The 17,495-nt window shown below is 39.0% G+C and overlaps 1 protein-coding gene and 1 non-coding gene across 2 annotated transcripts in view; one reads left to right on the forward strand and one right to left on the reverse strand.

The window, feature by feature from the left end:
- Positions 1–17,495, forward strand: part of ASIP (agouti signaling protein) — a 110,450-nt gene that overhangs the window by 56,732 nt on the left and 36,223 nt on the right. The window lies entirely within an intron of this gene.
- TRNAG-CCC (transfer RNA glycine (anticodon CCC)) lies at positions 8,560–8,632 on the reverse strand. Its single transcript has one exon. It is a non-coding gene; the product is annotated as a tRNA-Gly (tRNA).

Genomic DNA, 17,495 nt, shown 5'->3' on the forward strand with positions numbered 1-17,495 from the left:
CCCTCCATATCAACGGAGGAAGGGAAACAGGCGTCATTCGTATCTGGCTGAGGACAAAACTTCAGTTTTGCTCCACTTGACAAACACCAGCTGTCCGGCCCAGGGGCCCATCTATCTCATATTTCAAATCCCCCCTGAGAGACATGAACCCCAAGAAATCTTTATTGGGAGGATGAGGGACGACAGTCTGTCTTCTGTAGCTTCTTTAAGCTGGCAAGGGACTCGGAGACCGTACCTAGTTGGGGTCACGGAGCTTTCACCCTGTCTGATAAAGGGCCCCAGGGTGCCTTCTGTTGTTGTTTTGGCAGGATCTGTTCGGAGAAACGGCTGGAATCTTTGCATCATCATTACCTTGATGTGAACCTATTGTAATCTGGAAGAGACAGAATTTAACAAATAGTTTAAAAAAACAGAAGCCAAAGATTAGTAAAAGAATTACTGTAGCCCGGGTCCCAAGCAGGATTAAAAGCCATGTTCCCTTTGGTAGTAATTTTGATCCTGATCTAGATAGAGTCAGCGCTTGGGTTACCCTGTCTAAAGGAATTAAAGCCATTTGGTATGTTCGTATATATAATTTTATGTCCTCTTCTATTAGCCCAGTGTGATTGATGTAGGTTTAACAGATCCTGTTGGAAGTATTTGGGGGAGTGACAACCTAAATGTTAACAGACAAAATAGATCTCATTTCTTTTTAGGAGAATAAGCCTGAAACCCAGTCTAGGCCTGGCACTTTGGGGAGAATTGTAGCCAGGTAGCTGGTTATCTAGTTTCATCAAAGTAGGTTTTAACCTTTGATGTGGTATTAACATATAAGTAATGGGAGCTATTGGTCACTACATATGTGTTTTCTCTTTTTGTTAATATAAGATCTAAAGCAATTTTATCATCTAAAAGTGTAATAGTTACAAGAGGAGACCTTTAAGAAGTAAGGTTGCTGTTACCAGCTGCCAGCAGACATTGTTTTGAGAATGGCTGGTGGCATCCCAAATCTAACACAGTTCAGAAAACTCAAGTTCTTAGCAATAAAAGAACTTGCCTAAAATCACACCACAGTGTCACCATTAATGATGTCAGTGTTTCTCTAGGTATAAGATGCAAGAACTGGGGCTCGTAAAATCTTCTCCTGAAAGTATTTAACTATCTGAAGGCCTGTCCTGTCAATTTTTCCCAGAGCATAGAGTGCCTCATTTCAGATCTCCACCCTGAACTCCTTGTAGCAGGTGTTGAAGGTCACCAGCTACAGCAGTTCATGATTTAATCCTTGTAGAAGTAGATGGCAAGTGTCAGTTTTCAGTCAGCAGGACCCCTTTTTGGTCATAATTTCAACCATGGTTTGGGGCATTTCATGACCATTTTGTCCCATGGTGCTAGGAATGCTCATTCCCAGGTCTGGCAAAGATTTTGCTGATAGGCCACTCCATGTGCTGTTACTGGACTAGGCCTTTACTAGTATCCAAAAGTCTCTGGACACCTGTCTTCCTAGTCTCTTATGGTCCAGGACAATATTCCCCCTTGTTGCTTCTTCTCATATCTAGAGTTAAGACTATTGCAATCATTGATCTCATATGGAACTATATATCATCATTTTATCAGAGGCTCAGTCACACTTTTGGTAACGTAAGAAACAATAATTTTTTTTGAAATAGGCAAAATACAAATAGCATAGCTGGCAGTATTAATAAAATCATAAGTAAGAATTAAGCCAAGAAGTTCCATTAGGTGCCGCCCAGTATATCCCAGGTCGTGTTAGTCTGTTCTGTACCAATCCCTATTCTTCAGGGAAATTATATATTGGCATTGTCCGTAAGGTACTCAGCCCAGTTTCCTAGTGTTACTAGACTGATTATCCTTAGTATGATTTAATTGTTCCCAGCACAGAGGAGCCTTTAACCTTAAGTTACCATAGCATGGTGTTAATTACATAAATCCATCCCATAATTGTGGGAGGTTTTATTCCTTGGCTGAAATGTTGCTTGTTGCTCTGATTGAACTTTGAGTAATAGAGGAAAATTCATACTTATGGTAAGGGTCAGAGCAGGTGTTATTAATTGGTCAGGTGAGGGGATCTCATCCAGTAATATCAATAGTGGCCTGAACATGAGTATAATTTTCCTTTTAAGATAAATTTCCTAAGAGTCAACCAATTAGAGCCTTGGAGTGGATAAATCCACTCAGGTAACCCAGAAGTACTAGACATAGGTAATTGGCCACAAACCCAACAATTGGATTGATTTTTAAAACTAGCATAGGATCATGCCTATGATAGAAAAACATTTGATACATATGCAAAGGTCCAAGAAGTCAAGAAAACATTATAAATGGGCAGATGAGTCAGGTCCAGGATCTTGGGTAAGCTGTTTACTTCTGATGTTGTCTTTTTCTCATCCTGGTGTGAGTGTAGTTTCTCCTGTGTTTGAGCGTTGTTTTAAGGTGATTTTGAGGTCAGCAGTCCTCCCTACAGGCCAGTCCAGTGCAGGGGCCCTTTGTGAGTGGAAATTAATCCAAGAGTTAATTCCCTTTAGTTTTACTGTGTATGAGCTAGTTAAGAGTACCTGATAAGGGTCCTTCCATCCAGTTTGGAGATAGTCCTTTAAATTACGTCTTTTCCAGTATGTATAATCCCCTGGTTGTAGGTCAGGGGGCATCTGATCTTCATCCAAAAATAGATTACTGAGATAAGCTTTAGAAACAAACTTAGAGTGTCCTTTAATAATTCAATTAAACTTTTTAGCAATATAACATAACAGCAAGGAACTATCTGGGAAGTGAGTCTTAGTAAACACCTTAATTAACAAAACTAGAATTTAATATTCAGTAAAACATAATTTTTTTTCTTCATTGTGAGGGCATTAACCCTGCAAGACCCGGAAGGCTTTATCCCATCAAATAAAAAATGAGGTTTGTCAGGGAGCACAAAAAGCCAAGCAGCTATCTTGTATTTTCCATAGCCCTGACTGTTTGATTTACAGCTATTGTTTACCCATTTTAAATTCCCTGATTTAGGAGTAGACTGTTATCATGTTTTAAGGACATCAGGATGGGAAAAATCTGACAATGAGGGGTTAATTTTTGTAAGACATAATGAACTTTATCTACATGTGCCATAATCTTCACAGATCACTGTGAAATCATACTTATTTACTTTACCAAAGTAACAAAAGATGTTAAAAGTAAGTGTAAATCACTTAAAGGCAAATAAATTTACATAGTCTGTTATTAAAGCAGCATTCCAAGAAAACTTTGTTCTCTTAACAGAGGGAGAGAACCAAATTTCAGTCTGGTCTCAATAAACTTGGCCTGATGATTTATATAACTGTAATTAATCATATAGGCTTTTTGCTTGCTGAAACTGTAAGGAGTTTCAGACTGAAATTTTAAAAGACCTCTCAGGAAAGTCACACCAACGGCTTGTCACAGATTTCGCTTACCAAATCTAGGTGAATTCCTCCTTTTTCATGGTCCCAAAAATACCTTGAGATTTCTGTACCTGTTAGTGAGGTAGCCTTCCTAATTTATCTGATAAAGGTGCTGGGGACCTAAGAGTTTCCAGTCTCTGGAGGGAGCAGATAGAGAGAAAAGATAAATGTTTTAATTTTACCCATAGGTGTAAATTACCAAATTGGTGTAAACCATAAGTAGCTTGAGGAGAAGAGCTTCTTTTTATCCAGTTTAGCATTATGGTCTGAAAGTCAGAAACTGGTATTTATCCAAAAGTCCTTTTTATAAATCTTTTTGAAGAGGAAGCATTTTTGCAAAGGCATCAGAGTGAAGCCCTTAAGTGTCTATAATGACAAAAGACTTAAGGCGAGTTTAAAATCTGATTACAATGTAATTAACAAGGTAACTTGGTTACTGTGGTGACATGACACAAGATAATAACTAGAATTATAACTGATAACATTTTACCAGGACATATCAGAATTTTTTTGAAACTCCATATAAGTTCTGGACTATCTATATAAGTAACAATTACCATACAATATAACCTAAGAAGATTTATTACACACTTGACAATACTTCCCATGTACTTTTAACATACCACATGAACCTAATTAGTGTAATATCTCTCTTTGGGATGTTTCAGGGGCCCTTTGAAGCACCCCAAAGTTAGCTAGAGGTCAAAGAAACTTCATTACAATTTGATTTGGGATGTTTTATCAAAAAAATCAAAAGAGTTTAGAACACTCAGTCAGATAAGATCATATGTCACTGTGAAACAATAGTTATTCACTTAGCCAAAGTAAAGATATAAAAGATTTTAAAGGCAAATATCGAACTGATCACTTAAGAGGTAAAGAAGATTAAAATCTGTCATCCAAGGCAGTTCAACATCTTAAGAAAACTTGTACCATGCATAAAACTCTTTTCTCAGGGTCCACTTTCCACAAACCTTTTTTATCACTTTCTGTATCCATCACTTTATTTTCCCATTCAGAAACAGCCACCTGTAAGTCAGATCTACTTCCTTTTCCCTTAATAAAATGCGATTCCATTCCTCATACCTTCTTTACTAAAAACACACATCCTACTTTCCTTAAGCAACCATGAACTGTCCTTTATATCAGCACTCTGTAGACTGGTAAACATACATCCAAATAATAATTTTTGAAGAATGTGCTTTCTTATAGAAAATATCTCAGTGTGGCACTAAACACATTTTTTTTTTTTTAATTTGAGGCTTCTGTCTTCCTCCAGAGAGGATTTACCTTTGCTTTTTTTTTTAAAGTTAAAGATTTTATTTATTTATTTATTTATTTATTTATTTATGGCTGTGTTGGGTCTTCGCTTCTGCGTGGGGGCTTTCTCCAGCTGCGGCAAGCGGGGGCCAATCTTCATCGCGGTGCGCGGCCTCTCACCATCGCGGCCTCTCCTGTTGCGGAGCACAGGCTCCAGACGCGCAGGCTCAGTAGTTGTGGCTCACGGGCCCAGTTGCTCCGCGGCATGCGGGATCCTCCCAGACCAGGGCTCGAACCCGCGTCCCCTGCATTGGCAGGCAGACTCTCAACCACTGCGCCACCAGGGAAGCCCTAAACACATTTTTAATAGTTCTAAACCTTTTGTTTCTCTGTAAAAGGAAGCCAATGTTCAGTAATTAATGTTTTAGTATCTTATTTTATTTGGAAATGGCCTGGTTATTTAATAAACTTCCATCCTTTAACTTAATTTAGCACAACTCTAAATTTTCAAGTTTTCAAACATCTGGAAAGATCATTCTTAAGTAAATATTCCTAAAACAGAATTATTCCTAAGAATTTCACCCAAAACTCTTATCTCATTTGCAATTTTTTTCCTTAAAAGTTTCTTCACATCGAGTTATTTTCATTGCTGACAAATTTGTAACAGATATAATAAGATCTTATTTATTTTATATTAAACCTAGGCACAATAAAAGTAATATACTTAAGGTTGATGGCTCTAAAGACATGTCTATATTAATTAGATCAACAAACATTAATACCACGTATTAATTTAATATTGACTATTTCCCAGTTCACATGAATGTGAAATTTATTTAATTTTTCTTGTATTTAGAATTGTTTGATTTGTAAGCGCTGACTTTTAAGCCAGTTAAATAGAGCTCATCTACAAATTAACCTCAGCAATATTATCCAAAGACAAAAGCACATACTGAAACATACACATATATCCAGACAGAGAGAGATCTCAGAGTTTCCACTTGAGATTTAAAATATCTCTTTGTCTCTCTTTTTTTTTTTTTTTTTCTCTTGGCTTGAAGTTCTACTAATTAACCCAAGGCTGAAGTCTCAGGCAGAGTGGCCTATGTTTGTAGCTCAAGGACATGATAAGAGTTAACTTCAAAGTTTGTCCTAGGCATATTTTTGTTCTCTCAGGGTCAGAATTTTGAAGAAAAGTATTTTAACCAGCTAGCTTTTTCTAACTGCACATGCAAAAAGAACTGGTTTTGCAATTTTAAGAAAAGTTTTATTTTAACCAGTTTTCTCCAGTCTAAAGAATATTGTGGCCATACTGTCAAAAATCATCTTTCGCTTTCTGTGGTCATGATTTCATAGCTAAAATTTAAACCAGATAGTGCTCAAATTGGCTCTGATAACAGGGGTAGAGTGGCTGATAAAATGTTGTCCCATCAGGGATTGTCCCTCTGGGGAGGTGGGGTCTTAGTTTGATCAGAAGAATCTGAAGGAGTCAGGGAACTTGCAAGAGTGGGGGAAGCTTGGTTTCCCCCCTCCCCGAGAGTTGGGAGAAGTTAGAAGAGGATCATTTAGAATGTCAGGAGAGGTAGTTTTTTTTGCTGATTTTTTTTGTTTGTTTGTTTTCTGATTGCTCAGGCTTTTGATTATGGAGCCACCTAGAACAGGATTATAATAAAAGAGACATAAATTCCTGAACATAAGGGAACCTCAGTTCATTTTTCCCATCCTGTGGCAATAAAGATGTAATTGTAGGAGACCCATTTTCAGTCCATTTTTCTTTGTCACTGGATCATAGCTATAGGTCGACCAGTCGTTTAAAATTTTGCCTGCGGGTTCCCGGGTGGGGGTGGAACCTTAGAGGAATCGCTTCCCATTTAGGCTCGAGCATTGGTAACAGACGTTAGAGGTTAGCGCGCTCAAATCAAAACATAAACCTTCGGGCTTCCCTGGTGGTGCAGTGGTTGAGAGTCTGCCTGCTAATGCAGGGGACACGGGTTCGAGCCCTGGTCTGGGAAGATCCCACATGCCGCGGAGCGGCTGGGCCCGTGAGCCACAACTACTGAGCCTGCGCGTCTGGAGCCTGTGCTCCGCAACGGGAGGGGCCGCGACAGTGAGAGGCCCGCGCAGGGCGATGAAGAGTGGCCCCCACTTGCCGCAACTAGAGAAAGCCCTCGCACAGAAACGAAGACCCAACACAGCCAAAAAAAAAAAAAAAAAAAAAAAAAAAAAAAAAACACATAAACCTTCACCTTGTCAGCTGGAAGTCACACATAAAACATAAACCGTAAAAGGAAACAGCAAAGGGATGTTCAAAAAGAAAAAGGAGAAACATATGGCGGAGACCCGCTCAAACGTGACTTCCAAATCTCACTCGACCTGGACCGTTGCCCCAAAGCAGCGCCTTACATCAGAATCTCTCTTTGCAGGGAGAATTCCACATCAGGATTTTCCCTTTGCAGGGAAATCCCAAAATTGGAACCGAAGTTCCGTAAGGGGACGGTCAAAAGTCACGAAGTGCGCTCGGGGAGACTCACGTAGGTGCTGACGGGTGTGTCGCGACTTCCCTACGCCCTCTTTCTGATCCTCCAATATTTAGTGTTTCCTCAGAGTGGAAGTCCAGGCCGGCGCGGGCAAGAGAAGAGAAGTTGTCCTCAAGGCAAAAGAAGCCTGGCAGCTGCTAGGTCAGCCTCTCCCCGGTTCTCCGCCGCAGCCTCCGAGTTCCGCAGCCCAGTCTGGTGGGCCGGGTGAGATCAGGGCACAGCTCTGCAGCAAGGAGTCCCTGGCGATCTGGCCTCAGAGATATCCTCCAACCCTCCGCTCTCCCAAAGGAGGCTGGCGTGGAGAGAGATCCCCGAGTTTCCGATCAAGCCGAGGGGCCCTGCGGGCCGCCTGCCCCAGAGCAGATCCCTGACGACCCCCCATTTTCTTGCGGAAATATTGGCTTCCCTGTGCACCGATGCCGAACAGAAATACGGAGACAGAGATTTTGGAGGAAGAGAGAGATGGCTTTAATTTTCTTCCAGACAGAAGGGAAGACACAGCAGGCTAGCGCCTCAAGAACTGTATCCCCCCCCCCCCTCCTTTGGGAATCGGAGAAGATTTTATATGCGGGGCTCGCAGTCCGGGGTATATGATAAGGATCAAAGTAGTGAAGGTCTTGCATTCTTCTTCTTCCTGCATTATTTCAAAACAGTCACAGCTGGCGTCAGGCAGCCGGGTAATTGGGTCCGTTTGTCTCTGGTTATTAGCCTGCGACCTTTTTTCTTAAATGCAAATGCTACAAGGGGTGATTTGCTGCAAGGGAGTGCAGGATGTAATTCACATAGTGTTGAAGAGTAATAGGTTAGCTTTGTGAAGTACAAATCTAGTTACAGACACTGCAGATTAGTAACAGTTGAAAAAGAAAAAAAACTAGGAGTGATTAACTCTTTCAGGGCAGGTTATGTTTCTTCTCTAGCCTGTTCACTGTTCCCTTTATTTTCCTTGTTCTCAGGAGAGGGAAAACCTCATTTCTATTTTTGCTGCACTCAGGCTGTCTCCATTCTTTCTGATGAGCTTCTTACCAAGCTAACTATGAGTTTAATGATTAAAGGATCATGGCCCCTAAATGCAAACCAACTCTTCAATCTGGTGCTTAACTGAAGTAACAGCAATCTGTTCGAACATTGGAGGAAAAACTGGCTGTATAAAATATGTGAAGACAACATGGCATCCTCTTAAGGGGTTTCAAGGGCATTTTGACTATACGCAATTTTCACTATATATACTGACTTTATTTATTTATTTTAAAATATTTATTTATTTAGCTGTGCCGGGTCTTAGTTGCAGCACGCAGGATCTTTGTTGTGGCGTGCGGGATCTTTTAGTTGCAGTGTGCGGGATCTAGTTCCCTGACCAGGGATCGAACCTGGGCCCCCTGCATTGGGAGCACAGAGTCTTAACCACTGGACCACCAGGGAAGTCCCTATACTGACTTTAGAATCTAACCCCAGGTCACGATATGCCTTCACTATATTCATTTTAATCTGCCGTCACTCATTAGTCCTGTGTCTGTGTGTCACACATGTGTGCATTCTATGACTAAAGATGGAATGATAGCTAGTCTATATTCTCAGTGGAAAAAGAATAATTAACCAATTTGTGAATTATGTTCTAAATTTGTATTAATTTATATTCTAATTATTAAGCATTTAAATGAGATCTTCTGCCTTGATTACAATTTTTAGTAAACGAGATTCAGTTTTGACATTGTATTGTAGTTTTAGTTTTTCCATTCAACAAATATTATTGTGCACCTACTAATACTAGGCACAGTGCCAGTTATCACATGTTGTTTCCTTGAAAAACAATAACCACAAAAGTTTTTGTGAAAATCTGCTTCCTCCAAAGCCACTGAGGAGTGATGAAAGGACTAGACTATGATTGAGGCAAGGTAGAGTCTGAAATCTGTAACATAGAAAGGAAAATGGTGTAAATATGTGCTAAGGCAGAAAATGTGAGGTCTGAATGAGACTTTATTGACTCTGTAACATGTCTGGTAAAAGGGTGCTTGTTGCCATCTTTGGGAAATATTCTGTCTAGAGTTAAGTGCCAAAGAGTGCCTGGCATCAGGAAAAACAGCCTCTCCATTGTTGTGATTTAAATGATCCCTAAGCTGCTGGAGATCAAGGGGACACTCTTTGGAACTGAGAAAAAAAGAACATGGCACCTAACGACTACAGAAAACATTTTTAAAGTACCCTTGGAATATTTATGAAAACTGAACAAATGCTAGGCCATAAGGTGAGCCTAGACACATTTTTAAAGGATTAGTATCAAACAGACCATATTCTGAAGCCACAGTGCAATTAGGTTAGAAACCAATAATAGGAGTTCCCTGGTGGCACAGTGGTTAAGAATCCACCTGCCAATGCAGGGGACATGGGTTCAAGCCCTGGTCCAGGGAGATCCCACATGCCACAGAGCAACTAAGCCCGTGCACCACAACTACTGAGCCTTTAATCTAGATCCCGCGAGCCACAACTACTGAGCCCCCACACCACAACTACTGAAGCCCGCGTGCCCTAGAGCCTGTGCACCCCAACTACTGAAGCCTGTGTGCCGCAACTACTGAGCCCGCATGCTGCAACTACTGAAGCCCACACACCTAGACCCCGTGCTCCACAACAAGAGAAGCCACCACAATGAGAAGCCCACACACAGCAACAAAGAGTAGCCCCACTCCCCACAACAAGAGAAAGCCCACACACAGCAACAAAGACCCAAAGCAATGCAATCCCTATCAAACTACCAATGGCATTTTTCACAGAACCAGAACAAAAAGTTTCACAATTTGTATGGAAACACAAAAGACCCCAAAAAGTCAAAGCAATCTTGAGAAAGAAAAATGGAGCTGGAGGAATCAGGCTCCCTGACTTTAGACTATACTACAAAGCTACAGTAATCAAGACAGTATGGTACTGGCGCAAAAACAGAAATGTAGATCAATGGAACAGGATAGAAAGCCCAGGGTTAAACCCACACACATATGGTCAGTTTATCTTTGATAAAGGAGGCAAGAATATACAATAGAGAAAAGACAGCCTCTTCAATAAGTGGTGCTGGGAAAACTGGACAGCTACATGTAGAAGAATGAAATTAGAACACTTCCTAACACCACACACAAAAATAAACTCAAAATGGATTAAAAACCTAAATGTAAGACCAGACACTGTAAAACTCCTAGCGGAAAACATAGACAGAACACTCTCTGACATAAATCACAGCAAGATCCTTTCTGACCCACCTCCTAGAGAAATGGAAATAAAAACAAAAATAAACAAAAGGAACCTAATGAAACTTAAAAGCTTTTGCACAGCAAAGGAAACCATAAACAAGACGAAAAGACAACCCTCAGAATAGGAGAAAATATTTGCAAATGAAGCACCTGAGAAAGGATTAACCTCCAAAATTTACAAGCAGCTCATGCAGCTCAATATCAAAAAAACAAACAACCCACTCCAAAAATGGGCAGAAGACCTAAATAGACATTTCTCCAAAGAAGATAAACAGATTGCCAACAAACACATGAAAGGATGCTCAACATCACTAATCATTAGAGAAATACAAATCAAAACCACAATGAGGTATCACCTCACACCTGTCAGAATGGCCATCATCAAAAAAATCTAGAAACAATAAATGCTGGAGAGGTTGTGAAGAAAAGGGAACCCTCTTGCACTGTTGGTGGGAATGTAAATTGATACAGCCACTGTGGAGAACAATATGGAGGTTCCTTAAAAAACTAAAAATAGAACTACCATACGACCCAGCAATCCCACTACTGGGCATATACCCTGAGAAAACCATAATTCAAAAAGAGTCATGTACCACAGTGTTCATTGCAGCACTATTTACAATAGCCAGGACATGGAAGCAACCTAAGTGTCCATTGACAGATGAATGGATAAAGAAGATGTGGCACATATATACAATGGAATATTACTCAGCCATAAAAAGAAACGAAATTGAGTTATTTGTAGTGAGGTGGATGGACCTAGAGTGTGTCATTCAGAGTGAAGTAAGTCAGAAAGAAAAAACAAATACCATATACTAACACATATATATGGAATCTAAAAAAAAAAAAGGTTCTGATGAACCTAGTGGCAGGACAGGAATAAAGATGCAGACATAGAGAATGGACTTGAGGACACGGGGAGGGGGAAGGATAAGCTGGGACAAAGTGAGGGAGTAGCACTGACATATATACATTACCAAATGTAAAATAGATAGCTAGTGGGAAGCAGCTGCATAGCACAGGGAGATCAGCTCAGTGCTTTGTGACCACCTAAAGGGGTGGGATAGGGAGGGTGGGTGGGAGGCGCAAGAGGGAGGGGTTAGGGGGATACATGTATACATATAGCTTATTCACTTTGTTATACAGCAGAAACTAACACAACATTGTAAAACATTTATACTCCAATAAAGATATTTAAAAAAAGAAGACCCAATGCAGCCAAAAAATAAATAAATAAATTTTAAAAAAGAAACCAATAATAAAAAGAAAAACTGAAAAACCTCACATATTTATGAACTTTAAAACTTAATTTCTTAATTCACAGTCTAAAAGAAAAATTATAATGGAAATGAGAAAATACTTATAACTGAACAGTAGTAAAACTACTATGTATCTAAATGGTTGAGATGTAACCAAGCACTGTTTAGAGGGAAATTCATAGCCTTAAAGGAAAAAAAGGAAGAAAGTGTTAAAATTAAAGAATTAAGCATCCAGTGTATGACGTTAAAGGAAAAATAGCAGAATAAACTCAAAGAAAGCAAAAGAAAATAAAAAGCAGAAATTGGGCTTCCCTGGTGGCGCAGTGGTTGAGAATCTGCCTGCTAATGCAGGGGACACGGGTTCGAGCCCTGGTCTGGGAAGATCCCACATGCCACGGAGCGGCTGGGCCCGTGAGCCACAATTGCTGAGCCTGCGCGTCTGGAGCCTGTGCCCCGCGACGGGAGGGGCCGCGATAGAGAAAGGCCCGCGCACCGCGATGAAGAGCAGTCCCCGCACCGCGATGAAGAGTGGCCCCCGCTTGCCGCAACTGGAGAAAGCCCTCGCACGAACCGAAGACCCAACACAGCCAAAAATAAATAAATAAATAAATAAATAAATAAGAAAATCCTTTAAAAAAAAAAAAAAAAAAGCAGAAATTAATGAAAAAGAAAGCAAACATCCACCGAAGAAGATCAACAAAGCCAAAATTTGGTGGTTTGGAAATACCACTGGTAAAATTAATTAAGTAAACAAGAGAAAATGTAAAAATAAACAACATTATAAATGATAAAAGGTGATATGACAGGTGGTGAAGAGATTAAATAGATACAAACAATAGTATAAACAATTTTAGGCAACAAATTTGAAAACATATGAAATAGATAAATTCCAACTGATTGATGAAGAAATAGAAAATCTGAATTGTCCCATGACCATTAAAGAAATTGGACCATAATTTTAAAATCTTACCATAATCTGTATGATGCACTCTGATAAGCCTGGAAAGTAAGTTCTACCAAAATTTCAAAGAATAGACAATCTTACACAAAGTTTCCAATTTTTTTTTTAATTTTTAAGGAGGGACACTTCCCATTTCATCTTATGAAGGTAGAATAACTTTGATACCAAAACCAAACAAGCATAGTGAAAGAAAACAAGACAGGAAAAAACAGTACTGTATGACCAAGTTGGGTTTATACTAGGAATGCAAAGTTGATTTAATAATGAAAAATAAATTAATTTAATTCACCACATTAACAGATTAAAGGAGAAAAACAATATGATTGTACCAATTGATGAGGAAAATCCAAGATCTGTTCATGATTCAAAAATAAAAAAGGCATGGGAATTCCTTGGTGGTCCAGTGGTAAAGAATCTGCCTTACAATGCAGGGGATACAGGTTTGATCCCTGGACAGGGAACTAAGAACCCACATGCCACAGGGCAACTAAGCCCGCGTGCCACAACTGCTAAGCTTGCGTGCCTCGAGAGAGCCCATGTGCCCAAACTACAGAGCCCACGTGCTCTGGAACCTGCGCACCACAACTACAGAGCCCACGCGCCCTGGAGCCCACACGCCACAACTACAGAAGAGAAAACCTCCACGCCACAGCTAGAGAGAAGCCTGCGTCCCACAACAAAAGATCCCGCATGCCTCAACGAAGATCCCCCATGCCACAACTAAGACCCGACACAGCCAAAAATAAATAAATATAAATGAATAATAAATTATTTAAATTAAAATAAAATAAAATTAAAAAGGCATGGGACTTCCCTGGCCGTCCAGTGGTTAAGACCCTGTGCTTCCACTGCACGGGGCATGGGTTTGGTCCCTGGTCCCAGAACTAAGATCCTGCGTGCCGAACTGCACAGCCAAAAAAATAAAATAAAAGGCAACAGAAAGGAAACTCTTAATCTAATGAAGGGCATCTCTATTACCACAAGTAATTGTGAAATGTTAAAGTATCCCCTTTGTTGAAAGATTAGCAAGAATGCTTCATGTTATTCAACATTATACTGAAGACCCTAGCCAATACAATAATATAAGAATAAGAAATAAAAAGTATACAGATTGGAAAGACACAGATGTAGAGAATGGACCTGAGGACATGGGGAGGGGGAAGGGTAAGCTGAGACGAAGTGAGAGAGTGGCATTGACATATATACACTACCAAATGTAAAATTGATAGCTAGTGGGAAACACTTGCATAGCACAGGGAGATCAGCTCGTGCTTTGTGACCACCTAGAGGGGTGGGTAGGGAGGGTGGGAGGGAGATGCAAGAGGGAGGTGATACGGGGATATATGTATATGTATAGCTGATTCACTGTTATACAGCAGCAACTAACACAACAATGTAAAGCAATTATACTCCAATAAAGATGTTTAAAAAAAAAAGTATAAGGATTGGAAAGGGAGAAAGCAAATGGTGTTTATTTGTGGGTATATGTTCAACTCTGCAGAAAATCCAGAAGAATCTCTAGGTGAATTATTAGAATTAAAAGAATTTAGCAAGAGTTATGGGTAAAAATCATGTTATAAAAGTCAATTGCAACAATTAGTAAATAAATTTATATAAAGAGACCATTTACAATCATAACAAAAATTTAAAATACCTAGGAATAAATCTAACAAAAGTTGTGGAAGCCCTATGGAGAAAATTTTAAAACTGTATTGAAATACAGTGAAGAGTACCTAAATATATGGAGAGATAGGTTCACATAAAAAGATACTGTAAAGGTGACATCTCCTCATATTGACTTATACATTTAATGCAATTTTGATAAAAATCCTAACAGTTTTTCTGTGTGTAAAATTTGACAAGATGTTTCTATAATTTTTATATGGAAGAGCAAAGGACCAGGAATAGCCAAGACATTCCTGATAAAGAAAAAGTCAAAGAACTTCCCCTACCAAATATCAAGATTTATAATGCTATAATAATTAAGACAGTATCTTAAAACAAATACACCAATGAAACAGAAAAGAAATCCCAGAAACAAACTCAAGCATATGTGGAAACTTTATTTATGACAGAGGTAGCATTACAGAAAGGAAGGAAAAAGATAAACTTTTTAATAAATTGTGCTGGGACAGTTGTTATGTATAGGAAAAAATTATATTGGATTCCTACTTTATGTCATATACAAAAATGAATTCTAGGTTTACTAAAGATTTAAATATGAGGAACTCAATAGATATTTGATGATATTAAGAAATTTTTAATATTTTAGGTATGATATTAGTATCATAGTTACGTTTTAAAGTAATTCTTATAGTTTAGAAATATATTCTACAATATTAATAGGTGAAATATTATGTTCTAGAGGCTGTAGTGGATGGGAGTATAGATAAAACAAGATTGGCCCTGATATGAACTTTTTAATTTAATATTTATTTATTTATTTATTTATTTGGCTGTACTGGGTCTTAGTTGCGGCATGCGGGATCTTTTTTTTAGTTGCAGTATGTGGGATCTTTAGTTGCGGCATGTGGAATCTTTTGTTGCAGCATGCGGTATCTTTTGTTATGGCATGCGGGAATCTTAGTTGCAGCATGCAGGCTCTTAGTTGCGGTATGCAGGATATAATTCCCTGACTAGGGATCGAGCCTGGGCCCCCTGCATTGGGAGCATGGAGTCTTAGCCACTGGACCACCAGGGAACTCCCTGATTTGAACATTTTTGATGCTGGGTAAAGGGAATAAAGGGGTTTAATATACTATTTTCTCTATTTTATATATATTTGAAATTATACACTATAAAAAGTTAAAGAGATTTTAATGTGAAAGGTAAACCTATAAAACTTTTAGAAAACAATATAGAAATATATCTTTATGACCATGGGATAGGAAAAGATTTCTTAAACATACAGAAAGAAAAATAAATTTGACTACATTAAAATTAAGAATTTTGATTCATCCAAAATACCATAAAAAGAGTACAAGGGCAAGCCACAAACTGGGAGAAAATATTTGCAATACATATAACCAACAAAGGATTAGTACACAAGATATTTATGAATCAATAAGAAAAAAGACAATCAATGGGAAAATGGGGAGGAGACATGAACTGGAATTTCACAAAAAAGAAAATTCAAATGCCCATAAAAATATGAAGGGAATGCTCCATCTCTTGGTAATCAAGAAAATGCAAGTTAACACCATAATGAAATACTGTTTTATACACGATGGGCAAAATTTTTTAAAGTCAAAAAGTAAACAAATATTGGTGACATAATGGGGCAAGAACAATTCATATCTACTCCTGACAGAAGTGTTAAATTGGTAAAATGAAGGTGGAAAACAGTTTGGCACTACCTAATTAAGTTGAACATGCATATAACTTTAATGCCATCAATTCCATTCCTAAGTAAGCATATGGAGTAACCACTGTATGTATGCCCAGGAGAATATTCAGAGCAAAAAAGAAAAAAAAAAAAAGAATATACAGAGCAGCACTGTTATTAATCGCCCACACTGGGAGCAACTCACCTGATCATCCTACTAAAATATGGATAAATAAATTGTGGGATATTCACACAATTGAATACCATACAGCAGTAAAAGTAACTAAACCACAAATTCACATATCAACAGGTAAAACAAAAGAAACAAGTCCCATAAGATAAAGTTATGGGACTCCATTTAGATAAAGTTCAAAAACAGGCTAAATTAAACTGTTTATTGTTTAGAGATTCATACTGATGTGGTAAACCATGAAAGCAAGCAAGGGCATTATTCAGCTGAAATTCAAGGTAATAATTTTACAGTCTCTGGAAGACCCTTAAAGAGTGGTGCTAATTCCAGATAGAAGTAAAATTTCATTAAGGAAGATATTTTGGGATAGAAGTGTTTGGGGCCTCTTAAATAGCACCAGAGGGAGCTAGGCTCTTGTCTCTGAAAGGATGGTTCAGGCCTCACCTCTCAAAGCCACTTTCTTCCAATCAGCAGAGATGAGTACGGCCCTTAGAGGCAGTTCTGCCCCAGAAAAACTATTCCAATAAGTTCCAGATATGGTGCAGAAAGGGCGCCATCACCACTGCAGGCAGGCCACATGGCCCATGCCTAGCTCACCCCACACAGGGAACTGCAACCTGAATGAGGCAGCCCAGTGGCCTATTCAGATTCTTTCCTGGAAATACCATGTACTAGGTCAGCATTTCAGAGTTTTTAGAAAGAGTTCACAAGCACCTTCTCACCAGATCATGTCAACCCTGTGACATGCCCCTTGACCTTGGAGAACTTCCCAAATCCCACACTTATTAGAAGTCATCTGGTCACCTATATTATAGCCCTTCTGTGAAAACCAGCCAATGGGCTCTTGAGAGATGCCCAACTCAACTCTACTCAATGTGGGAAAACCATGAGGGTCTTCAAAACTAACAGAAATGTCAATTTTCTTGGAAAGAGAGCTTAATTATCTACACTTGGAATGCATTAGAAGATATTTATAAGACCTTGACAATTCAAACGCAAACAGAACAGTACTAAGGAAATTAGCTATTTATTCTTCTCTTGGTTTTCAGCTAAAATAAGTAAATGATGGATAATTAGTTGATAAATGACCATATCCAGGAGGTCTAGAAAGATAGAAATGAGTCTGATCCTATTAGATCATAACAGGGTCTCATTTGATCATAACATTTTAGAGCTGGATCAGACCTAAATGAGATCATCTAAGTCCCCTTGAGAAATGCTCACACCTGTGCACAAGGAGATTATAATCCAGGATAGCCCCTGACCTACCTGCCCCCTCTAGGAAATACTATTTTAGAGTTAAAACTGTAG

This window comes from Balaenoptera acutorostrata, chromosome 15, assembly GCF_949987535.1.
Source record: "Balaenoptera acutorostrata chromosome 15, mBalAcu1.1, whole genome shotgun sequence".
Lineage (NCBI taxonomy): Eukaryota > Metazoa > Chordata > Mammalia > Artiodactyla > Balaenopteridae > Balaenoptera > Balaenoptera acutorostrata.